A 27342-nucleotide genomic window follows, 5' to 3' on the forward strand; every position below is an offset into this window, starting at 1 on the left:
TCGCAAAATGAGGATTTTGGAGCCATATATGTATGCATTCCAGTGGCTGGTGTAATTTGGAAACAAATAGTCCTTTTCATTTGAAAATGACTGGAATTGCTGCCAGTGTTCAGAGAGTATTGTTTCTCAGCCTTTTACATGAGAATACAGTGTAATACTCATTATTTCTCCCCTTTCACATCTTATTAGACACAGAAGGCAAGGTGGTTATCTCTGCTTTCTTTAGCTAAATCCGCAGAAGTAGGATTTCTTCCAACCTCTGGACAGGTGCCTAAATAATAGAAGAGTGCTCATTTTAGCCTTTCAGTTTGTATCAAGGCTGAGTGAGCCCTGTCTGGGGAATGATCCCGCTATCACCGACGAGCGTTAAAGTGATATGCCCTCATCTGAAACTCCACTAAAAACAATGAGTCAAACTGCAAGCGCAGGCAGCTCATTAGCCTCGGAACTGATTCACCAAGGAAACAATTTGATGTAGAATTAATGACAGAAAAGCTGTTGTCCTGACTGGAGCGGGGGTGGGGGGCTAGAGGAAGCAGGGTGCATAGACTCAGAAAAGAACCCTAGAAAATGCAGCCAATTTATTTTCCTCACTAAAGTGCATAATGTGCTACCTCAGTATTGGGCCAATTAGCTTAAAACATTTAGTGCTGAAATACTGCATACTCTGAGTAAGCAAGACGACTGATTGAGCCTATAACTTTTTAATAGGAAACACACAATGATGCTGTCAACTAATGTGAAATATGCCAATATGGTTTGGGATTTTTGGATTTGTTCTTGTTTGTCTTTTTTTTTTTTTTTTTTGTTTTATCCAGGCAATCTAAAACCTGGTGACTGGGTCGAAGAAGCTGGACTAAGTTCAGTCTGCTAAAAGCAGCAGATGCAAATTATGAAGGGAAACCGCACTGCTGAAAGAAAGGTGGGTAGGTATTGTAAGGATTGTGTTTTCAGATTTCAGCACACTAATGCAGAGCAACAAAAGATCAGCAGAAGGCCAAAGGTTAAGTATAGCATGAACTTTCTCAGTGGCTGTGCACCTTAAGATGAAAAGATAGCCCTGTTTATGACATCTGCAGACTACAATGCTTACCATTTTATACTACCCTCCTACATTCTCTGCAGACAAAGAGCTGTGCTCGGCTTCTTGGGAAAAATCTACTGTTTCTTACTCCATCATATTACACTCATAAACCCTGTCAGCAATAAAGGATGTATGGGTAGACAGAGGCAGGGATGTGCAGCTGGTAAATGCCATAATCATAGTAGAAAAATACCAGCATTTCATTCTTTCAATTGGTTCTCTATTCAGGAATCTGTGTCTCATGGAGGTGAGGCTAATTCCCAGGGCTGGGGGCTGCTCCAGCTCATGCCGACAGCATGGCTGAGGTGTTTGTCCAGCATTTCCAGATACAGAAAGCAGCCTTTCCTAAACAGTCACAGCATTTACAAAGCAGAATGTGTGAAAATTTTTGGTAGGATTATACTGCAATAAAGGCAAACAAAAGAGATTAATCAAAACAAGCAAATTAGTATTACCCATTTTAGATGTTCTTTAATGCAAAACCAATAGTTCTTGCCCTTTATGCACATGCTCCTACAGTAACTAATGTACAGTAGCCATCAACAAATTACGACTTGTGACACTTTTGCTGCTGCAATATTAAGCCCAAAGTCCTATGGAGAAAATATATGGTTTTTATTACCAAATTGTTCTTGTTTACAATTCTAATATCCTCTTCATTATCTACTTTTCCAGACATTTTAGGCAGTTCTGAAGACCTGGGGCAGCACTAGTCCTGTCATAAAGAGAAATTAATGTTGTTAAAGATGGCCTAGCTGCCCTCTGGGACAGCTGAAGATGTGAAAATATAAGGTTCTGTTTTAAAGATGAAAATGATTAAAGGCACAGGCACCTTGCTCTTAGTGCAGCCACTAAAACTTTTAATAAAATACTTCAGCAGAAAAAAAGCTGCTTTACTTCTTCCACTGTAAGTCTTAAGAAAAAAAATGAGAGAGAGGGGAAGGAAGAGGGGGGGAGAGAGAGAGAGAGAACTTTGTTCTATAAGAAGAGGCTTGCTTTAAGGACTAATAAGCGTAAAAAGGACCTCATCATTATAAAGAACCTATTCGTCTCAGCAACAGCTCACTTAATAAAGACTGGATGATAGAAAAACCAGTAGAGCTGTCTCCAAATAGCCAGTAAGCTAATTAGGTGCATTGTAACAGGTAGCCCTTACAAAAACTGACAGGCTTAAGCCAGCATGCCGCAAATACTTAAGAACATCGTAGCAGATGTACAGTGGTTATTGTATCCTCTTCAAGGCTGTTGCTGCTGCCACAATTTTATAAGCTTACGCACCTCAAGCCCTCAAAGAAGCTAAGAACGGGTTTCAGTGGAAAAAACGAAATGGGAAAAAAAAAAAACAGAGAGAGAGACAAGAAACACAAACCTGCTGAAGATATTACATGAGCTTTTAGGGGTCCCAGACCAAAGAGACCTTTCAGAAGGAATGGTTCAGCTGCCTGGAAGAAAATGGCAGGCAATACAAAAGAAGAGAGCATAACCTTTGTCCTAACAGGGATGGAAGAATATCTGTCAGAACTTCACCTTCATAATCTTGCCCACCTCAGTCATTTTTTACTGGTTAAATGAAGGTTACAGGATTTGCTCTGAAGACAAAATGTCCCTTTCTCCTTAAAAATATTGTTGAAATTAAAAAACAAGTTTACTTCGTCATTTCCCAAAGATTCATATCCAGTGCTCTCTCTTTGGTTTCCTTTTGTTCTCTCTACTTTGGAAAGAGGTCAGGTATTGCAATTGTGTCTCTCATATGCTTTTGATTTTCTAGCAATCATATGATGTAATTGATGGTATACAGAAGCTGTTTGAGGACTTCTAGGTCCCTTAATGACAGCAGCAGTGCTGCAAAAGGAAAAAGCCGCTAGTCTTGGCACTCTGGGAAGTCTAGCTTCCCATGGCTGGAGCTGGGATCGTGGTACTAACTTGCTTTGGGAAAAAGCCCATGGCAACAAGAGGACTGGAAGGAAACAAATCTTTGCTTTCAATGAGCAGTGGCTCTTTGGAAAACAATGGTTTCTGCTGAAAACCATGAAGGACCCAGAGGCTTTAGCATCAGAGGAGCAGAATTATGCGAATACTCCCCCACTCTGGCTGCATTCACGTGGAACAAGTGATTCAAAAAATCTCTGTCAGGATACCTTCTTTCCGATCCGCAAAGCTAACTTTATCATGACACCAAATGTAAATTAATATCTGCCAGCATGTATGTGAAAAAGGTATTTTTCAATACATAGTGTTATCAGCAGATGCTTTAAATCCTTCCCGTCCCCTGGGGTGAATACACTGAATAACACTGTATTTCTGCAAGAGAAATCTAGTACTATATTCAAGTCTGGAGAAAAATACTATGAGCTTTGCAAAATCCATAGGCAGCTACAGAAGTAACTTTCCATTAGGAAAATATCAGTGTCAAAATGTGGACAACAGGCTCTAGAGCTCCAAACAAGAGTTATTACTTCGGCAGGGGAAAACTATTACACCATATAATTAAAATATATTCCAGCTGTGATATGTACTATGAGACTTAGTAAACAGAGTTAATTTGTAATTATTGATGCTCCTTCAGGGGTGAGTATATAGTACGATGACCTCAAATAAAAGGGCAGCATCTGTATTAGGATGAGCCCATGCTATATTACAGATGCACTTTCTCACACATAAGCTATTATTGGAAAATAAAATTCAAAACTAAGAAGGGGCAAAAATTAGGGTACTTTGTGTAAAATTAATTACCTCATTGTAGCCTATGTGTGCCAATGTGGGTTTTAATTACACAATAAAATTATTTAACTTTTGCAGGAAGTCTGCCTCATTTACTTTTGACATTGTATCTTAATAATTGTAACAAAATGACACTTTTAAAATTCTTCTGTAAGGCCAGATATATTAATATCCTTGTGTATTTTCTGAGGGCATACTCTCTCAAGATATATGAAGAACTGCTTTCTTTCCATGAAAACCATTTTTGTGAGGCAATTCCACTATTCCCTTTTATGGATTAAGAGCTCAGGATGAAAAAAATTAACATTAATGTTTACTAATTTTGAGTCCCCAGGTGAAGAAAACTGGACACTTGAGTTTTGAAAGAATTTTGGGGATTTTAGATAACTTAATATTTTTTTGCATGGCTCCTAAAACTTCAGTTGCAACTTTAAGTACCCATCACATGTGCAAATCACCATCTTAAGAATGTGCATATTGGATTTATAAAGGACATGTAATATTAGTAGTATAGCTTAGGCAGTTTCCCTAGCAACCTATAGGATTGTTGTGGCAGAGACAGATACAAGGCCCAGTTCCCCATGCCAGCACTCAACAGTTTAAGATATAAGTATCTCCCTTGTCTTTTTCCAATCTCTTCCCTCATTCACTTCATGATCCCCAGTGTGCCCAGTATATGACCTTTCTACATAAATTTTATTGCTCTCAAGAGCATCTTACAGCTTCTATACCAGAAGTCTGTTGGAAAAATAAAAGTGTGACCTGTAATTTAACTGAGTCTTTGTTTACATATGCACAAGAAATCAACGGTATTACTAAAAGTGTTTTATGTTCTGTTTCCCATGTAAAAAAAAAAAAAAAATCAAACATAAACAACAAGGAGTTGGAGTTGCAAACAAAGAAGTATTAACATGCTAGTCCTGCTGAATAGAAGAACATTCATGTAATGGTCACTGAAATGTTTGCCTCTATCTCTATATTATTGTGTTTAAGGATTTGAGTTGGTCAGTTCACAAATGACATCAGCTGTTTACCTTCATCTGTGAAGAGTAAACAGAAAAGGAGAGATGTTCCTGAAATGGAGACAGCAAGGATGCCAATCTAAGATAGCAAGTCCTCCTTCTGTGACAAGAAGTCACCGATGAATCTTGGTGGGGCTTTAGCTATATTCCCTACCCCATTAATTTTTGTGATTTTTCTCAATAAAACTGCTAGTATTTTGAAAAATTTACAAGAAATTGAGAGGAAGACATTCTAGTGGAGACTGCCTTAGTAACTAGCAAAACTAACAGCCAGCCTTGCCTTATAGAGCTATCACAGTCAACAGGAATCTTTTCTTAATTGCTACAATAATGGTAGATGTGGGACTCTGATGACCTTGATATTGGAAGAAAAGGAGTATTATGACCTCAGATGCAGGAAATATAATTAAAGAAAACAACTAACATCAAAATAGGGAGTGTAATATGTCATCTAACCATATTTCAGAAAGTTTCACAAACACTGAACATCATTGATTAAAATTATAATACCCATCACTGTAATGCCACATGTGCCACTAACCTCTAACATTTGCTCAGTCTCAGTAATAATGGCATGATTTGATCTTTCTTGTCTCCACATACTGTGACGATTGACAAGATGGGGAATTAATGCAATTGGCAGACATTAGGTAAGATCACAAAAATCTGTAAGGTGTGGAATAAAACTTTAGTCACATGAATTGCATCTGTGACTGCTTGCCTCATTCAGATTGCCAAAGTAGTACTGCAGAAAATGAGTTGTCTCAGTCACAGCTTTAGTCTCAGTGCTGTGGACAACTCTCCATACAGGAATACATTTCTTTTCCTACTCTCTCTGAACCTCGGGAAGTGTCTCAGTCAGCATCTACAGCAATAGGACAATGATTCCTGTTTCTTTTTAGTCATTGTCTCCACAGAGGATGTAATTAGTGAGTCTTCCCTTGGCTTTGCAGGGTGTAGGATTTAAAAACTTCAGGAGCTCAGGACATGGTCCATAGCTAATAGAATTTACAAAAGAGTTGTGAATTTATATTTGAAGTTACCAAGAAACCTGCCCAAAACACACTAAAGCAAGAGAAAAAAAAACCCCAAACTAACAGAAGAATGAACCCAGAAAACAACAACACCACCTGAACCAAACCAAACCAACTCCCCACAAAACCAATCCAATCCAAACCAAACCAAATACAGAAGAAAAGTATTGTATCTTAAGACATCATTACAACTCACATTTCTTAAATACATATGTAAGAGGGTGGCATAAAAAATAGCATATATACATAATACAAGCCATTAATATCATATTGACCAATTAAACCAAAATGATCCAAGAATGAGAAATTCTTAAATGATATTTACATTTTCTTGAAACTATAAATGGGTAAATATGTTTCAGAATGAAGCTAATCATTATATCTTCTCAATATAGAAGAACTGTGAAAAAATAATGGCAATAACCATTTATTAATTCTTTATAACTGAAATTTTCAACTTTAAAGCAAATTAAAGCGAAAAACTCAAAAAAGAGGAGGTGATGTGTGATGCAGACAATAAAAACCCCTTTGTGATGTAAAAGAGCAGCAATGACAGAAGTGGCTCAGAAGTCAAACAAATAAAAAAAGAAATCAATTAAATAAATGTAATTCACAAAGCTCCACAGTCAGTATAAACATCAAGCAAGCAACGTCTCTTGTCAGTCCATGAAAGGAGAACTTTCTGGCCTCAACAAACACATGCTGAGATTTCTAGATCTCATGCATTTATTATAGAAATAGAACACTAAGAGATAACAGTATGAACTTACTAACCACTAATAAAATTCTTCAGGATACTATGAAGCATAAAACTACTGAAGCCCTTTCAAAATGTAACTTAAAATGATGAAAAATGTGCATACTTTTCCAGCACATTTTTACATAAAAATAACATATTTTACTAGTTCTCACATCTGTATAAACAGAAAATCTATCAGTAGCCGTACCAATAGTGGAGTGTGAGGATTAAGAAAAGCATAATGAATTGTCTCAAACACTGTCAAAGGAGGAAGTTCCCACAAGATAAGCTACCACAACAGGAACTTAAGATAACCACAGATGGCAAACAGGAAGGTGTTAATTTCTGGCATACACAAAGGTGAAAGGTTTAGAATTAGTATACTGGACAAGATTCCACAGTAGGGACTGTGGGAGAAGTGTAGACAGCCACCATAGGAAGATGCCAAGCCTGATGAAGCAGATCTTGGTAACCCATCCAGATAAAATTCCCACCATGGAAAATGGTGAGAAAGGAAGCAGCCATTACACACATGCAATATCTTGGGGGAACAGCAAGAATGTATACCCCAGGGATTCAGGGACTTGAGCTACAAAAAAGAGGTACCGACAGAAGAACACTTTGGGACCCCCACCACCGAGCAAACTGGGGTGAAGAAGGACTAGCAGGATGTGTAGGATTGCACAGGGTGGTGATGTCTCTGCTTGATAGCTCTCTCTGTCTCTCTACCCCTTCCCCTTCCCTCCATTTCTATCCCTCTATCTCATATTTACTGTTAAATAAAATAGATGCTACTGACTTTGGCTTACAGTCTTGTTTGCCCCTTAATTCGGGCAGAAGCATCTCTTAATAATCAGATCCTAACAGAGATAAACTGCAGGCCCACATCATCCTATGTGAAATAAAAAAGTATTCTTGATTTTGTGTGCAAGTTGAATAATATATAGGAGTCATTTGCCCTGTAAGATTAATCTTGCACTTCTGCAATTACTACTTTTGGACCATGGCCTAAAGGTTTCTGTTATGCAAATATATTTGGGTTTTTTTTCTTGTGTGTTTTTGGAGTTTTGGGTTTTTTTTAAAAACAAAGACAGGTTTCCACGTCAGAGAAGTTTTTGATACTTAGATGTTCCTCAGATTCAAGAAACTGTCAATGTCTATGGTAAACTGAGCAAAATTCTGTCTCAGTCTTGATTCCTTTCCAGTCCCTTTCCACAGACAAGAAATGTGAAATTCTCTTAATTTTGAATAGCACATAGTCTTGGGCCGTTCCAGAGAATACAGTAGCATTTTGACAAACCTGCGTATCTACAGATTGTGAAAACACAGTCTGCTCTTCTTGGATGCAGCACAAGGCAATTTTACTTGCTAATTTAAACTACAATTAAAGAAAATTTCCCAGTCTGAAAGACAGGTAGAAGTAGACATGAGCATGAGAAAAAGGCAGGGAAGGAACCCATCCCAAATCCTTTGGTTAGCCTACTATTCATCGTCTCATATCCCTGTGGGTTTGAGCATGTTTGTCCTCAAACCTCACTGTGCAAAGGGGAAGTGCTAATCTTCAGTTTATTCCCTTCCATTCTGTCATGCAAAACTGGGCAGAGGGATCCTGAGTCCTGACCTATACCACAGAAGTGTGCCTCATTTCTCACTTTTATCCTTGTATGATAATCTAGCTCCAAATTAAAAATCAAGACATAGAAATTAGATAACCTGTTCTCTTTCTGAAATCTGAGTTTGTCTTTTTGATTTTTTTATTTTTTTTTAGGAGGGTGGTTATGATCTTCCACTAGAATTGTAATACAGATCAGGTCTAGTCTATAAATTCCATCACCAAACTCCTTCATCATAGGCAGACTCATTTTTTGTGTTGTTGATGTTGCTCTCCAAGGCTGGAACAAGTGTCTGGTCAATTACTTGCAGAATGAAGAAATATCTAAACTGAAAGAGTGATGACAGAATTTCTGCACTAGGATGTTATCTTTCAATCTTCTTGGTCTGCCTGTAGGTCTGTCTTTTTTTTTCTATTTTCTTTCTTTAGTTTTTTTTAACAATGTTTTTGTACACAAATTTGAAACTAATTTAGCTGTTTCATTCACCTTCTCACTCTCAGATTTCTTGCATTTAGACACTGCATCCCAGGTGTGTTAGATCATATTAAATGCCTTCCTTCTGCTCTTTGTCCTAATATGTGCTGTTTCAGCTGTAAAAGGTACTGCATAGCAATAGCACTTTGAGTCAAAAGGTCAAAGAGCTTCCTGAATTAGCAATGGTCACTGCTGGTCTAGATACAGACTTATTTGTTGTTTGGATACACCTGAAGTTTGCAATTTGCTTGGCTGTTTTAGGAATTGTATTCAAAGGATTATTTGAAATGGTTTGTATCATTCAATCTCTTGTTAAAAGACCAAAATCTGAAGGTAAACCTGCTCTGCAGCTTTCTAACTTGTCTGACTTTAATTGTAAAGACAAACCCTTTGTAAGGGATTGCAGAGGGGCATTCAAACGTTGAAAGTTTGGTTCTATTGTATTTGAGGACTTAGGTCTTATTCAAGATGAGAAGGGAAAGGAGGATTAAAAGCTTAAAGCAAAGATAAAAATAAGTTTGAAACAAGCTTACTGGAAGAAAGAGAAACAAGCTTGTTGTGACCTTGCCACAGGGAAGAGAACAGGTTTACCAGGGCTTTCCAAGAAGGCTAAGACAAAGGCCATCTTGAAATTGTGAACCATTTGCTACTTTAACCTGCCCCAATTTTAAATGAGTCAGCTGTGGTTAAAGCATTTAGGAAGGGTGAAGTTTGATCTCTTCTTAAAAGCACTGTCAAATCTTCTTTTGTAAAAACAAAAGCAGCCTGTCGGTAGATTGATTTAATATAGTTATGTTTTATCAAAAGAGCATGCCAAGCTTTGAAACAACCACAGTGGCACAGATTTGTGACGTATAGTAAAAAAGAAAATCCCATATTTCTGCAATAGCAGAATTCCATAAAAAGGGAGGAGGTATAAGGGTAAACAACAACAATTTCCTCTCATTTTATCCATGGTACTGGGTGATTTTTCTTTTGACTTGAATTAATCAGCTACAGTTGTTGCATAGAAGCCAAAGGGGAGAGAAAAATCTCTACCTAGACTTTCCTCTGCATTTCTGATAACCTTAGAAGGCTGCCTTGCCAGCAAGAGAAACATATAAAGTTCAGTTTCTTTCCACAGTGAGATAAGAGGATCTTAACCAGTGACTGTGAGCACTCAGTTTCCTATTTCACGCTTAGTGCATAAAACTTTGGTTAACTCTCTCCGTATGTCATGGGCTCTTTAACATGAAAGCTGCTACTACTCCCAGCTCTGGAAATCTAATTCTTTTCGGATATTTCTTTTTTACTTTTTATAGGAAACTAAAATATTTTTTTGCAGTAAGGTGGAACTTACCTTTTTTCTTTTTTTTTTTTCCTTTCCATATGTTAATATCTGCAGATGCACTCATTATATGTGCAGATTCTAGCCTTCTAGCTCTCTTATCTCCAAGCTTTCCTGGATTTAAAGTTGTCATCCAGAGTAATATGAAAATATTTTCTGACAAATAAAAAAATTCAGCAGTCTGTGACTGAGAACTGAGTACTGGTTTCATGTGTAATTTGGCATCAGGCAGCTTCCTCACTCTTCCAGGTTCTCCCTGCTTCTGCTACCAACAAGTTTCTATGCTTCTTACATAGAAATTCATTACATTTTCCTTAGAGGTGACACCTCTTGGTTCCAGGCCATATTCCCTTCTTGGCAACATTCTTGTTTTTCTTTCCTTGGGCTAGATTGGATAGCAGAAAATATTTGAATATAGGTGGCATTAAAAAAAAAGACATTTTGAAAATGTTAAAAAGGCAAATAACAAGCCCTATATGGGTAAGATTTAAGGCTCTTTTTTGACGTATTGCTCTGGTGAAATGAAATCCTAGTCCAAATATATCAGACACAAAACTCTGTTTTTTTCAGATTTCTGCTCTCTGGCTTTTGCTTGCAGATATCAATGATGATAAACAAGATGTAAATAATTGTCCCAGTATATGTACCTTTCCTCATTTTACTGCTTTAGAGCTATTCCCTCCTTCTCATCTCATGCTCCCCTTTGTGCTTTCTTCAATATCATCTAAATGGCTACAGTCGTCTTGTAAAAGCCTGATGCTGAAGGAAAAAGCTTTGACTATCAAAGCTAATCTATTTAAAGACACTTCATCCATTTCTATCTATAACTATTATTCCCTTATAGCCATATAATCTCAATAGCTATACATCAGCTGTGAATACAAAATAGGTAGATACAAATGAGCTGTATTTTGCATGGCTAAACCACCTGGGTCCTCTGGTCAAGGTTGAACTGGGCTCAATGGTTATACTGTCTCTTGTAATAAATTAGCAGTGCTTTTGAGCTGTGCCTCTAGCTGTAATAAGGATATATGCATTATGGGTGTCACCCTGTCTCTAAGGACAATTTTAATATAGCTTAGACAATAGCCTAGCTAAATAAACAATGAACCAATCATGATATAGAAAAACAGCGCAACCTCCAGGATACAGAGCTTTGCAAGGGAAAAGAAAGAAGCAAACAAAACATTAGAAAGATTAGGAAGAAACTGTTGCCTTAAGTTTTTAGCTTTTATATTTTTCAGATTCTATATTGCATTAGTGTATAACTCTAAACTCTACATAGAATGCTAGTAAGCTCTCATCACATTTTGGTCAGACTAAACAATCCTTCTGGGCCTGGGAACCAAGGTCACACCATTTGCCTCAGGCCCCAGAAAGTATAAACAAAATATGAATCGGGAAGAGCAGCAAACTGGGATAATGTGACTTCATTACCTGAAGCTTTAGTTGGACAATTAACCTCTGATATGCAAATAGACAAAAATTATATCAGTCTGAGAAAACTCATGACTGTCGTCCATTGTGGATGCCCGGGGTTCCACTAGTCCCTCTTGGGTGCAGCCTCTGCCAGGCTTTCAAATTGCTCAAGATGCATCCTTTGAAGGCCTTTTCATAAATACCTGCTTCATTCTCTAACTCTGTCTAGCCTCTGTTCTAGGTAGCCTCTGCAGGCATCACAGCAGAAAAACACTTATAATACCCTAGATATCCTAGGATAGTTATTTTGTATCACTGTTTAGGATCTGATTCAGCAAAGCATCTAAATATAAACCTAAGCTAAGGTTAACTGCTTGCTTTACTTTTATGAATCAGTTTTTAATAACAGAAATGTGCTAAAAGTTAAAGTAACTTTTGAATGTTTGATAATTCAAGGCCTAGAACTTCAAAGTATAACCCTAATGAACAGAGTGATGTTAACATACTAAAGCAGCACTCTTATCACCCTTGTGTCAATACTCAACTAAAGCTATGGTCAACGGCATGACAAGAGGAAATCTAGAATGGATGAAAATTAGAGTAAAGGTCCTGACCAGACTATTTAGACCTGTATACATTTTGATTTTGACAGTGAGAATGAAACTTACCCAGATAACTTCTATCTTTCACTTCCCCATGATTTAGGCCTTGTTTCACCTTCAGTCCTAGAACTTCAGTGTAATTTCCAACTTCCTCTATGACTTCTGGTGAGTCTGTTTTCTGAGGATGCTGGATGCAATGTACTTTGGCATATCTAGAGGTCCTTTAAAAGTCTCATTTAACACAAACTCTTCTATGATATTCTGCTGGTCAGCTAACCAAAAATAAGTACCAGTAAAAAAATCAGAGAATCATACAATGGTTTGGATTTAATAGGACCCAATTTATTGCCTTAGCCCTTTTCCTCTCCCAAAACATCTTCTTCGTCTCTGACCAAATGAAAATAATTTAATGGACTGGGAGAGGAGAATATGATAGGTCTGGATTAATATACAAAGTTTTGCAATTCACTTTACCAAGGTGTCTCATTGGCTAAGTCTTTTGTTCATTCAGATTGTCTTTGTACCTCCAAGGACTGTGAGACACCAAACTTATCTGTAGCCTGTCACTAAACCAGAATTGAGTAGAGAATTATGAACTTTGCTATGAAACATTAATTTCTTAATGAAATTCATTTCTTATTAAATGTTTTCTTTATTTTTCACCAGTGTTTCACAAATGTAATGTAATTGAGCTTTAAAAATACTTGCATGTAGTGGTACTTTTTTATCCTTTTTTACAAAAAATTAAACTAAACAATAGAAGATTTAGTTTAAGGAGTCAACTGTCCATGAATTTCAGGTTCCAGAATGAGGTGTTTAGATCCCAGTTTCACAGAAAATTTACTATTTTATATCACTTTTCTTACTTTTTGCCATGTCAGCTATGGCTTTAAAATCAGAAAATTATGTTTATGAGACCAAACAATTCTACAAATGTGAAAGCTATCAAGTAGATTACATGCAAAATTAAGAGTATATTCAGCAGTCAGCTGTAAAAAGTTGAAGTGACTTCTCTAGCCCCATATAGGCATTCTGGTAGGAAGCAATTTTCCAAAGGGTCTTCTAAGTGCCTTAACAATAAAACAGTCTTTTCCTTTCTTGAAATCCTTGCCTCTTTTTTGCATGCCCTCAGGTTTCTTCAGCAAGTTCATTTTCTTGCCTCACCTCTACATAAGAAAAAAATACTTTTTAAATGTAATGTGTGGTTTTCACTAAGAACCAAGCACATTCTTGGGATAGTGAGGCAGGCAGAATAGACAGCTATAGATGGCTAAACACTGCAGCAGGAAATGGTGTGTGCTGGCAGTGCTTATGTCTGTGCTTGCAGAAGGGTGAATGGGGTGTCAAGGGGCAAACCCCAGAGCCACAGAGCATCCAAAGGCAAAGGAAACCTAAGAGGGGCCTCACTGAGGCGTGGCACTTCAAGGGGACCCTTGCTGGTGGCACTGGGAGGTGTCCAAGGCCCCAGGTGTGTCTGGGAGCCTGGTGGTTGCATTTAGCTTCTCTTTGAGGTCAGGCAGGACACTGGCGAGGCTCTGAGTGTACCTGCTGGGTCAGTGGCCTCTTTCCTTCTCCGAGACATTTGTCTGCCTGAGTTCAGATCAGCTCCCACGCCTTGGTCAAAGCTGGGAGGGGGAAGTGCTGCAAGTCAAACTCTCCCCACTGTGCCTGGAAGTCCTTGCCTGAGCTGCACCACAACCATGTACCTCCTGATTCCAAGAGTGACTGTGATCCTCGGGCTGGGGCTGACCTCATACCCCACCACTGGCCCTGTCCTGCTCTCTTAGTCAGGCCAGTGGTGTGGCACTGACCTGCCAGTGGCACTGACCTGGCTTCATCCATGGCACCCCCATTGGCTGCCCCCACGGAGAGCCCTCTCTGCCTCAGTGGGCATGGCTGACACTGGTCTCACACCTTTTGCTCCCACTGGGAAGGGAACCAAATGAGTGAGCCAAACAGGAGCCAAATTTCACTCCAAAGAGATCCCATAGACAGGCAACTGAAATACCAGATATCCAAAAGGCCTGCCATGCCATCAAAGTTGTCTACATTGCCCGGTATGATTGTATTTAGTGCACAAACTGTACTTTTTCCTGACTTCCCATTGCTCTATTTACCAGTAGTCAGAGGACATCTTGTTGCACTGAAGGTTCTTGGTGTGCAAAACAGTATATTTCTTTTCTTAACTTGTTTTTTGGAAAGAACTGTACCTTCTGCATATGAAATGTTCCCAAAACACAAAACCTAACACAGCTGTTTGGCATAAGAAACTTCTCTTCATCCTGAACAATTTAAGTCTAACAATATAATAAGCAAGAGTATTATTGTAGAGATTGTTAGTCAGTCTTAAGTATAGGCATTATTTGCTGCATAACCAATAATAACAGGTTAATAATAAAGGCTGCTGAAGAAAAAGATTGCACATGTTATAACATCACCTGTTCCAAGAACTGTGAATCAGTCTCTTAGATATAAATGTAGTAAAAAATAGCTTATAAATGACAGCATCAGATTGCAAACTTAGACCTCTTCCAGGAGACTTTCTGTACTGATTTGGAGGGATCTAGCTTATGGCATAAATAATCAAATGCCGTTACATCAGGGAAATATTATCAATACCTCCAGAAATTCCTGGTAAACACCTTCACCTGGTGTTTACCTCTTAGAAATTCTGCCCTACTTCTTGCATAGAAACAGCATGTCTTCATGGATATTTTGATATGTTGCATTGACATAACACATAAAATGCCTTAGTGAGGTGAATTAATATATTATTTAAAAGTAGATCATGAGTCACACATGATTTTCAGATTTTATATGAAAGACAAGGAGGCTATTTCTTCCTTGCTCTCAGGAAAGAATTAGCTTTTAAAACTAAAATCAAAGGTGTGAACACAGGCAATAGCAGTAATGCTAATTCGTTTTGTTATATACACATCTATGAACACTGCTTTTACTTCATGCAATGAATTTTTATAAGATCACATGGTACAGTCATAGAAAATTTTGTGATGACTTCTGAAAGAGGAGTTGCAGCACTCTGGCAATGTATTTACAGTTTATGGAATTATACCTGCTTTTATCTGGCACTTAAAGAGAATATGTGAAAAAGAGAATTAGGGAAACAAAGGCAGATCAGTGCTACCTTGTAATAAGTAAGGATCATGTTTTATTTGTTTGACGTCAGTGTTAGAGGAAAGCTCACTGCTTCAAATTCATTCTGTTGGTTAGCATGAAAGCTGACATGAAATGGGAAAGTATTTGCTTTAATAACTGACAAAGTGAGCTGTGGTCAGCACTGAAACGCTTTCACACTCGAAGGCCAAGCCTTTAAGAGGACAGAGGGATCATGTGCTACCCCTAGCACAACCTAGCACAGCCAGTTCAGCAGATCCTTCAGTCCAGTCAGAGTCCACACTTAAAGGCAAGGAGAATGGAGGGACACAACTGTGCTCAGTGTTACCACAAAGGCAGCTGAACAGCTGCTACAATGCACATACCTTACAGTCAGACACCCAGAAAAATGAGTCATGCAGTTTTCTTCCAATATGAAAGAATGATGCAGCTTCCTCCTTTTCTAACTGGGGGAGAGAGTGAGAGGAGCCAGGCTCTGTGCCAGAACTTGACAAACCACTGCTGCAACCTGTGAATCTCTTTCCTTTTATGAAAGGTCTATCACAGATGTGTGAAAGAATGGCGAAAATGGTGCATTTTGTCACACCAAGGTACCAAAAGCATCTCTGTGAAGCATGGATTAGCACTGGAAAGAAGTAGACGTGAAACCTGCAAGTGACATAATTCTAACAAAATAATGCTGCTCCTAGGCTAATTAGTCTGAACTTATTAGTGCAGAGTTAGCTTGTTCATCCCTGCATATATCCCATCATAAAACTGAGGAAAATAGTAACTGGGAGATAACATGGCAAGGATGGAATGCAATCCTGAGGAGAGCAGCTCTAAAGACACAGGCTGGGTCATGTACATTCAAACAGACACAGATGTACACATTTGTGGGCCAGAGTACTCCTGGCAAGCTTTTTAGCAGAGATAACTGATGAATGAATTTCCTGGTCCTCTGCAGTTTGTGGGTAGCAATGACTCATTCATGCCCAGTTCTGAATTATGAATAAACCCAGTTCTTTAGGGAATAAAAAATTTTATGAAATTTTATGAGGAACTATCCAGGCAGTCTTTTCTGAATAAACCACTCTTCTTTCAGGTGAAAGAAGAAAAAATATTGCTGTTTGCAATCTACTTAAACACCTGCTCCCTTGCCCACCCTACACCACTAATAGCAGCACTGTCAGACTGAACGGTGTAAAAATCATGGTTTGTGCCTCCAAATCCTGAGATTAGTTTATGTGTCATTATATTTCTTTTTAAAGTTTTGGAGTCAAATCACTTTGCCTTCCAGGATCTGAGCCATTAGGGCAGCTGAACAAGTAACAGTTTCTGAATATTCCGATAGTATTTTCTGAATAATTTCATAACAGGTTGTGAAATTGCCAGCTTGCTGATGAATTCAGTGTGTTTGAAAAATGAGGCAACTTCTCCAGAGAACCCAATAGCTGTTTCCCCATATAGTGCTTTGGCTGACGGAAAATAAAATAAAAGGTGAACTGGAACCCAGAGTCATCTTAGTAGATTAGTGTTTTATTGTCTATCACTTTTATGAAACAACATTTTTTGAAGTCAGATATCATAAATCATTATTGATTTTCTCAGAGAAAATTTTGCTCAGGCCTTTGTCCATGACCTCCAAATGCATTGGAGATGAGAACAGAAAGCACATATTTTCCTGGACTGAAAACTCAACAGCAGGAAGGAGCTATGCTGTTACAGCCATGGAAGCTGTACTGTTTGCTAGTGTGAATGCTGTCTAAGCAAGGACTGCAGGACAAAGACTTTTATTACTCTATACCAATGATATTAACTATTTAAATATAAATATATAGTACTGACAATAAATATATTTAGAGGACCACATAGTTGTCTTCTTAATTAAGGTAAGCTATATTCCCCTGCAAAAAATCTCTTAAATGTAGGAAGAAGGGATTCACACAGAAGTCACTCAGGCTTTTAACACACATCCAGGGAACCTTAGTTTTCCTGTAGAAAGGGAAACCACTCCAGAACTTCCTGTTCTGGGGTTAACTTGCTCAAGGAAAGAAATATTTCACTTGTATTGTGCAATTTTACCAAATGTAAATTCATAAATACAATAGGATGCACTTATCATGAGTGGTGTAGAGTGTATGAAAAAAATTCCTTTTCAGTGTCTAAACAGCTCAATATATAACCCTGCAAGAGGGAAGGAATTTATTGTTTTTAAAGGTGAGATGCATGAAAGCTTCTATTGTACTTGATTTCCTCCACCTCTTCTTTTTCACAACATAGAGTTAGAGAGTGGAAAAATATAATTAATATTTTGGCATTTCTGAAAACCTTACAAAAAAATCTTGTGCAAACTGGCTTGTCTCCATCCACAAAAATTAAATTTCAGAGGAACCTAAAGGAAGATTTAAACCTTTCATTATGGGAAACAATAAGCACTATTGAAATGTTTGTCTTGCCACAAATAAATGATCTAATATATCACTTGGTTAGAAATGGATGATTACACTGCTTCAGAATCTGACAAGCTCTTCCCAAATTCAGGTCTTCTTAAGAGGTTACAAAAAATACTTATATAAAACAGATAATAAAAAGTGAAAGGAAATACTTTTTAGATAGCTCATGCAATTAACCAAGGGAAATCATTGTCAAAGAACATTATTGAAGTCGATTGATTATTGGATCTGTAAAAATATGAGATTTGAATATGAACAATGAGAATATTCAGCACCTCATTAAACTGAGGACAAATGTGGTAAAATTGTCACCCTCAAGTGACAGCACAGAAGCCAGTAACTAGGTGATCATGGTTAAGAAACTTAAGCAGAGTAGTTAATAATCATCCATTGAAGAACTTTGATATTCATCAGAATATCCTATCCTATCAGAAATATCCTATTCTATCAGAAATACAGTCAGAAATACTGTAAACCACTGAGGACTTTGGCACAGCTTGACGGTGCTTGATATTCCATGTTCCCTAAAACTTCCTTCTGCAGTCAAGAACTGTATGATGAGTGATATATTGTGCTGGGCTTGAAGGGCAAGCAAGATGACCATTTGGGCTCCCTGCATGAGGTGAGTGAATGTGCGTGCGTTGGTTCATGCGGGGTGTGTGTTGAGTAGAGGTCTACAGCTCTGCCAGAGCCCTTCTCCCTTCTAGATTAAAGACCACACCTGGAGCGGATCCTGAAGTCATCTAAAGGACATTCAGTCACAGCTTAGTTTTGTTTTGCCCTAAGTCAAAGTTCTTCCATGTACACATGGTAACTTCAATGGGAATCCAGCCCTTACCCCCACTTTGCATTCCCAATGGTAACATGGCTATGAATTTGGAAGGACTCTCTTTTACCCTTGTGAATTACAATTAGGTCTTCAAAATTACTCACTACATGCCTTGTTTTCATGATTTTTGATGTTAATAAGTCTATCAATGATTTATAACTGAAATTTCTGTATGGAAAGAAACCTGGAAATATATGAATATAGAACTGGGGCTATCATTTCCACTTGTGATGAATTTTTATGAAAGAAAAAATATTTGGCACTGATTTACTCTTCCAAAATATAAATGTTGCAATTAGCACTGGAATTACTTCTTACAGTTTCAAAATAATTAAATATGAGGGGAAAAAAATTCATTCATTGCATAATGAATCCATCCAACAGGGCACAATAGACACAGTCATATTAAAACCTGGATCATTACCCTTCTTTTCCTGCAATTAAGGACTCCACAGGATGTGGATGTTCCATTGATATCAGTCAGTCTAATAACATTTTAATTATTTTTAAAAGTCAGATAAGATGCAGAATCTGAAATAAAAGTAGCTCAATATTGTCACACAGACACATTGGCTTACCTTCTCCCTGCTTGCATATCTTGCACATGCTTTCAGAAAATATGCCAGCAGTACCACATGCTCTAATGCTATCTTACTGAGAAGTAACCTTATGTCTATCATGTCATTTGTTTCTTTTAACTATTCCCCAGGGATTAGTTTGACTAGCCTATTGCTTCATGTTTGGATAATGTAGCTAATCCTTTCCAGTTTCATTATTCTAATCACTTGCAAGCTGGCTCCCTTTTGCTGTACTATATGGCAGCCAGACAGTTCTTCTCCTCTTTGTAAAGTAGCATGCACTGAAAATGCAGAACACCTTTTTTGTAGCCTCTCTTTAAAAGCCCGGTTTGGCAGCTGGTTTAGTGTATGTTTCAAAACTACGTAGACATAAGGGCCTTTGGGAGATGATGCTTTGCATCAGGCTGTCTTTTTAGATCAGTGCAGACTTTTTTTAGATTTTCACTTCCAATTGCATTCTATCCATAATTTCTGTGTTTAATTGCTAGCCATAAATGTGCATGCCACTAAAATATCTGAAAACTTTGAAAGGTTTGATTTTAAAGTGTCCCTCTGGTGATATAATATACTTTGAGAGAAAAAAGATATGTTGTATTACTTGCACTCCACACACACCCTCTATGATTTCCATGTCATGTTGGGATAGTTTACCAGTAAAAATGTTTGTTCTGTCCTCAGTATTTCAAATTCACTGTAACTTACAAAAAAACCAATCAACATTTTCCTCTGCTTTGTGCATAAACACACAAAGTCATAATAAATTTCCAGAGAGAACAAATTTAGAGATCAGTACAATGAGCATGAAAAATGCCTTAACATGTGAAACAAGAGCCGGAGAAGGAACAAAACAGTTTTTCATTTCTTTAAGGAAGGTAAAAATTGAATTGTTGGAGGGGACAGTCCCATTTTACTACCATGACCCCTGCAAGAATTTACCACAAAGAGACAAAACCACTTTCCTTTTCACTATTTTCAACTTACTGATATATTTCTCAGCTTCTGCAGAAATACAGTTACTGTATCTGTAAAACTGAGGCAATCATCCATTCTTACCTGGCTGCTCTCATTGAAGACATGTAAAGCTCTATGTTCATCACAAGCTAAATACTACTCCCTACTCCCATTATAAAGATGAGAAAACTGAGCAGTAAAGAAGTGAATTGCCAGCTCTGAAAATTTTCTCTAAATTGCTGTGACCCAAAATGAACTTCTGATACCATCTTGAACATATACCTGAAAAGATGATTTCCAGGGTTTTTTAATACTGTCTACTGAAAGAACGTCAATCTTTTTCTCTTTTGGACAGAACTCAAAATCATGGTTTTATCTGATGCAAAAAGACAGTGGAATGAATTTAAAGATCAGCTTTATCTACTTCTAATTCCTCCTGGTGTTTTTCCAAGTGGCTAGATTTCTTCAAAAAACATCCCAAGTACATTTATTTGACTTCATCTCCAAACTACCTATTGCATCTGTCCAAATATGCACTTTCCAAATGATCAGTTCCATCAGTCACAGAAACCTTCTGCTCTCTTTTTTGCCAAAGGGAAATGCTCTCTTCTAAACAAAATATTAAAACCCCAACTTCATCCACAACTGAACATTGTCAAAAGCTTTTTAGCACTAAGACTGGCTTTTAGCTTTACAAATGTAAAAGAAAATTTGATGATTTTCTTTAACTGAATTCTGTAAGGCTTTTTTGCCTTCTGTTTTGTTCAAGGACAGTCATTTGTACATTGATCCAGTGAAGTGCAATCTGCCTGGTCCTACAATATCAATCTATTTCAGACCAAAACTTGCTAAGATGTTTTGGAAAAACCTCACAGAAATATCTATCAATGACTCTGAACATCTCATTTCAACTACGGACTCAAGCATAATAAACAATAAATTATGAGATGCTTGCGTTAAATATTCATGTGATTTAAATAAAATACTGCGGGGATCTGGCAAAGAAAAGAGAAGGGGTGAAGTAGGCTGTGTATTGGCCCTCATTTCAAACTTCAATAATTACATGAAATTTAGATTGGTGGTGCCATCTCAGCCTCCATCTAAATCCATTGCCAGTCACACATGTATCATGATGTCACTTTTTGCCAGCATGATCTGTAATCTGGAAAGTGGCTAAATTTCTCATCTTATACATATGCATTGACACCTACACATCAAGTAAGCCTCACAGAAATTAAAACTCCAATGACAGACTCTGTCAACAGAATGAAGAGGTTGGGAAAAACAGGCTTGCTTGAGGCTAGAGTTGAGATGAATTTAAAAGTCTTGGTGAATCTATATTTTTCTCAGCTGATTTAAACTACACTCATAGCTTGCTATTTGATAATTAAATTGGTCTTAATGTTATCATGGACAAAAAGGGGTTAGGAAAACAGACAATCTCTTTAAATCCAAATTTCCATAGACAGTCTTTTTACATAGTCATAAATATACTGCAGGTTGAATTTTCCTGAGGAAAAACCTTGCTATTATCTGGTTTGCTTGCTAAATCTAGGTCAAGAATTAAAGGTTTAAGTAACTGAGAAAAAACAGCAGTTGAATTTTCAAGCAGATAATCAAAATCCACATAATTATTTTTATTGCTCTCTCAAGGAAGGAAATAGAAAAATGAGATGCAAGCTACCTGATAAGGGTTTGTCAAAACTGATATGAGGAAAAGTATTCAGTATTTAAGAGTTTGCTCCAGATTTAGTTATAAGGTATAACTGATAGGGAGGATGCACTTCAGACTTCTCTTGGTAACAACATTTATTCAACAAAATTCACTACTGTTATTATGCTTCTAAATTGGTATAAATTAAAACATACATGTATGTATGCATTTCTCCCACTGTCTTGGGATTTAAATGGTCCATTGTAACAGGCTGAGACCTTTTATAACATTGATTCAATTTATATTATCATTAAAATACCATGCTTTTACTCTTATTTGTTTCTGCATTACAGAGTCCTTGTACACCTACTTCAGTAAAAAAGATATTAAATATTGTTTTGCCTTGAATTTGCAGAGTTAACCTGATAGAGAGTGCTGGTACTAACATTTCCTGATGCATTATACTGTTCACACAAGGACAAAAAGCTTTTACAGGGCACATAGGTAAAGTCTCTCGAGGAAGGAAGGAAGGAAGGAAGGAAGGAAGGAAGGAAGGAAGGAAGGAAGGAAGGAAGGAAGTTAGTTTTACTTTCATTTAGGCCATAATATCTGTACGTGTTGCAAAGACATCCGTGACTTTATACAGTGCTTCTCTCTTTTCTGCATAAAATCAGTTGAAGACAATGAAGGCTACAATTTGAACAGTCTGTGGAAGATTTGGGTCTTTGATGTACTCTTGAATGTAAATTTATGTATGATTTTCTTGGCTTTTTGGTTTGCAAAATACAGCTTAGGTTGCTTATTACTACTTTACAAGCACCCACTAGTCTTGACTTGGATTAAAACATCATGTTAGAGAAATCTGGTTATGTTATCTCTTCCTTTTGATGGTCCTGACTGATCAAGGGATTTTAAATAGTTTGGTGGTTCTGGACTGAAATAGCCTTGTCAGCATTAAGGAAAGGAATGCAGAATGCCTATGTTATTGCAGCTATGGGAAAAATTACGCTGACTTTGGAAGGCTATTTCTATTCTCTTTAAAAATGCCATTTTATGTTTCATTTGTTGTTTTGTGCCGTGTTTGACTATTTAAGTTTTTAAGCCTTGCTTTAGCTTTATCAATGTTGTGTAGAAAGATTTGAAGATGAAAACAATATGCACTACATTTGATAGATTTTCTTTCACCAGCCACTTTATACATTTTCTTAGATCACCTTGTCATATACTAAACTAGAAGGAACCAAGAATTCTGGGTAAATATCTAGGATAAAAGGATTATTTAGTTTGTCTATTTGTAAATGCTGGCTACAGTTTAGGAACGCAGGATAATGAGGAAAAAAAACCACCCCAAAATATAATGAACTCTTTGTTATAGCTACAGAGGAATTTTTCTAATATCAATTAAAAAGAATTCTGACCTTGAAGCAATAAACTGGTTTTCTTTGTATAATAATCTTGGAAAGATTTAAATTAAGATTATTCATAACTGGAATTAGATTATTCAAAACTCAAACCACAACTGTATCTCATCATCTCCATCATATGGATGTGTTTTTCCTGTTTAAAAAAAAAGGAAAATATGTTAAAGATAAACTTTTAACACAAGTAAGGATGGAAGAGAATGTGACAGCAACATCCCTTGCTGTTATTTGCCAACTGATTTTATTTAAATCCAAATTCTTCAGCAATTGAGAGTAGTGAAAACTTTCCTTTGATTTAGTTGCACTTATGATTTAGCTGTTTGGAGTAAAATCAGATGTATGGCACCACCTATTTATGTTTGGTCACTGAATATGGCATACACTGAAGTAGCAATGATTCCTCTGGAATATAAATCTTTGACTAAAACTGTAAGCAGACACAGAAGTGTAGCATTTTCATTTGCTTGATGGGAGGGGAAGGATGACTAAGTAATAAAAACTCAGTCCTGCTAGCTCTGACAATTGCATGCTCAGAATCAGAGATTATAGGATATCCTGAGTTGGAATGGACCTATAAGGATCACCAAGTCCAACTCCTGGCCCTGCAGAGAATGCCTCAAGAGTCACACATGTGCCTGAGAGCATTGTCCAAATACTTCTTGAAATCTGTCAGGTTTGGTGCTGTGACCATTTCCCTGGGGAGCCTGTTCCAGTGCCCAAACACCCTCTGCATGAATAATCTTTTTCTAATACCCTAGCTAAACCTCCCCTGACACAACTTCACTCCATTCCCTTGGCTCCTGTTACTGGTCACCAGAGAGAAGTGATCAGTGCCTGTCCCTGTGCTTTCTGCCATGAGGAAGCTGTAGCCCACAATGAGGTCTCTCTTCAATCTACCTTCTCCACGCTGAACAAACCAAGTGACCTCAGGCACTCCTCATAAGGCTTCCCCTCAAGGCCCTTCAGCATACTTGTGGCACTCTTTTGGATATTTTCTAGATGTTTTATATCCTTATTTTATTGCGATGCCCAAGAATTCAAGTTGATGCTGCCCCAGTGCAGAGCAGAGCAGGACAATCCCCTCCCTTGCGTGGCTGGCCATGCTGTGCCTGATGCCCCCAGGGCAGGGTTGGCCCTCCTGGCTGCCAGGGCACTGCTGGCTCAGATTCAGCTTGTCAACAACCAGAACCACCAGGTCCCTTTCCATGGCACCACTCTCCAGTGTCTCATTCCCCAGTCTGTGCATACATCCAGGGTTGCCCTATCCAAGATGCAAGTTTTAGTATTTACTCTTGTTAAAAGCCACATGTTTGGTGAAGCACATAAAGAACCACTTAGCTTTAAGTACATGAATAATCCTACAAAAATCAACTTCTTTTTTTGTTTTTTTCTGAGCAGTGTGATGCAAATAAATGCATACTTGTTAAGTTCTGCAATCTTCTTTTTCTATGATACAAACATTTGAACTGTGGGTATTGTTTTCAATTTGAATTTCTAAAATTTTTAAACTTTTTTTTTTAACATTAGGAATTTTTCCATTTTTCATTACTCAAAGCCAGCTAGAGTTTTTTAAATGTGAAATCAACTGCAGCTTTAGCTTAGAGAGGTGAAAAAAAGGTAAAATTAGTGCTTTATACATGATCTGGTTTTCAGAAAAGTTAGAAATTATTTACTATTCTGAATGAATAGTAAATAAATAATAATTCAACTTACCCATCCTCAGTTATACAATATTGAAAATACTCTTTAACAAGAAATATCCATAAGACGATTCTAGATTTTGAGAGTAATTCTGACCAGGGGATTGGAGATGTCTTCTGCAGAGGCTAGATCTTCTTAAATTTTTGCACAGAAGCTATCACCAGCTTCTATTTCACATGGATCATTTTGGTGTTAGTATGCTAAAATAATTAAACTCAATAATTGCTACAAAATCCACTCTGGATTTGAAATGAGTTACCATGTAAATTGTTGCAGAAAAAAAAAATTAAACTGCTATAACTATTTGGGGTAGGAAATGGAGGATAATAGACAACTAAATTAGACTATAGACCTATCTGTTCTATAAATTAAGTTAGATAAAATTAATTCTTCTATTTCCATCATTCTCCCACCTCCCACTCTTCTCCAGTCACAGATTATTTTATATGCTGTTTTCATTTTTTTCTTATAGCAATGTTCTCTGTGCATATAGAGTTCTCCTTTGTTATGGTAATTTTACATTATGTCTCAAAAAGGATGTGGACAGTGGATTGGTACAATCTAAAAATTCCAATCAAGGAATAGAATGAAATCATCTTTATTGTTGCCACCCAAGTGATTGTGCTGCATCACCAATTTTTAATAAGAACAGTAAGGAATAATATCAGTTAATATTGAACAAATCTCACTCAGCAATTTTAGACCATCACAAAAGCTTCTAACTTCAAAAAATATAATTTAGGAAAAGAGAAGCATGTCACAGTCTTTATACATATATCTACATGATAAAGAAAAGATGAACATGAAAAGATTTTTCATTCCTATTCCAAACACTTAAGAATGCTTCTGAAGAATGTTGTCATTTTAAAAAACAATTCAGCACTTATTAAAAATTAGCCATCAAAAAAACTCTCAATAGGAATTTTAACTTATTTCTGCCTTGTAAATAAGATATCTACACTTTTTCTCTAACTAGACAGTTTACAGTAGACTAGCTCCTTTAAAATCTCAGGCCAGAATTGAAGATTTCTATGAAGTCTGTAAGTGCTTGCACATTTGTAAGATCTATATGGATAGAATCTCAATGATGTACAAATTTTACATTACATTACATTATTTTACATGTGCAAAAAATAGTCTGATGGGACGGCCAGTCTGTTTGTTATATTTAACAATTAGTTTAAAACACAGGCTCCTTAAGGAGGGCTCCAATTTTCTGTATGGTTGGTAGATCACTCATAGCCTCAGGTTAATGAGCTGTAGGTTTTTTTCTCTGACCCCTTCCTGAAATGCTTGTAACAGTATTTGAAGTGTGGTTCTAGGACTGCTATTATACATCCTGATTTCACATTTTTAATTAGGCCAAAGGTATTCTAATCAAAATGTAAAAATATGAAAACGTTCTGGTATGATAGAGTGATAATAATGGTATTCACTGGCAGTATGATAACAAATAAAACAAGGGAGGGCAAAGTGAAAACACAGTTATGTTTTCGAAATGGTTTTCCAAAAGAGCTCAGCACCAAACATACTTTAACTGCTTAATGAAAATGACTGCACTTTTATAAGTCATCAGCATCACCAACAATTTTATTCAAATATGTTAAAGGGAAGAGTATTTTCAAAATTTGACGCAAATCGTAGAAATCACTTTTCAAAATCTGACTGAGATAATACCCATACTAGATTTACAAGGCTTTCAGAAATAAATATATAAATAAAACAGCCTCAGATTTTTTATTCTCTTATAAACAAATGTCAGCCTAGCAATTCACAGGAACATGGTTATCATAGCCCTGAGTCAAGAGGGAAGCAAGCTTGGGTAACACAGCAGTCATATCAGTAGAGTCTGATGGGGTGTCTTTGCCCTTTATATGTGCACACTCCTAAAAACTTGCAGCTGATGGATTTATCAAGAAAATAAGAAATATTTCTTCTACCACATGAGGAGACTGGGGGGTGAAAGGGAAATAGTAGCATATGGAGGTAAGTCAGAGTAAGAGAAGGACATGTAAAGAAGTCTTTGAGATAGGCTTTTTGCACTATACACAGTATTTTAAAATACAAATCAAAGAGAGAGTGTAAGTGAGAACTGTTTAGGAAAGATCTGGCCAAAAAAATACGGTGCTGCCCAAAAAAATTTGAATAGCTGTATAAGTTCCTGGTAAATGTTCAGTGATATTGATATTAAGTGTTTTTTCAGATGCTGATTACTGTTTAAATTGAGATTCTTTACAATAAATTCCAGACTGATTCATGCTAATGTGGAATGTGCTTCAAAACAATGCATATTTTGGGTTTTTTTTTAAAGAAAAATAACCTATTGGACATATATATGACTAATATTTTGCCTGATACTATTTATCAGTCAGTGAAAACAATATTTCAATTATTAGTATGATTATCATGACAGCCTGTCAAAATGGGTAATCAAAAATTTAATGAGAAGTATATGCAGAATTTTGCAGATTCTCCTAGTCCAAAAGTTCCTTCCTTCATCTGACCTTCTTCCACCCTCTTCCCTCCCTTTTAACCCTCTGTCTCTCCTTTCCCTTTTTCTCCAGCCTCCTCCTAATTTTCCTTTCATCTGCTCTGTTTTTCCC

The sequence above is a fragment of the Agelaius phoeniceus genome, chromosome 1 (genome assembly GCF_051311805.1).
Source record: "Agelaius phoeniceus isolate bAgePho1 chromosome 1, bAgePho1.hap1, whole genome shotgun sequence".
In the NCBI taxonomy this organism is placed as follows: Eukaryota; Metazoa; Chordata; class Aves; order Passeriformes; family Icteridae; genus Agelaius; species Agelaius phoeniceus.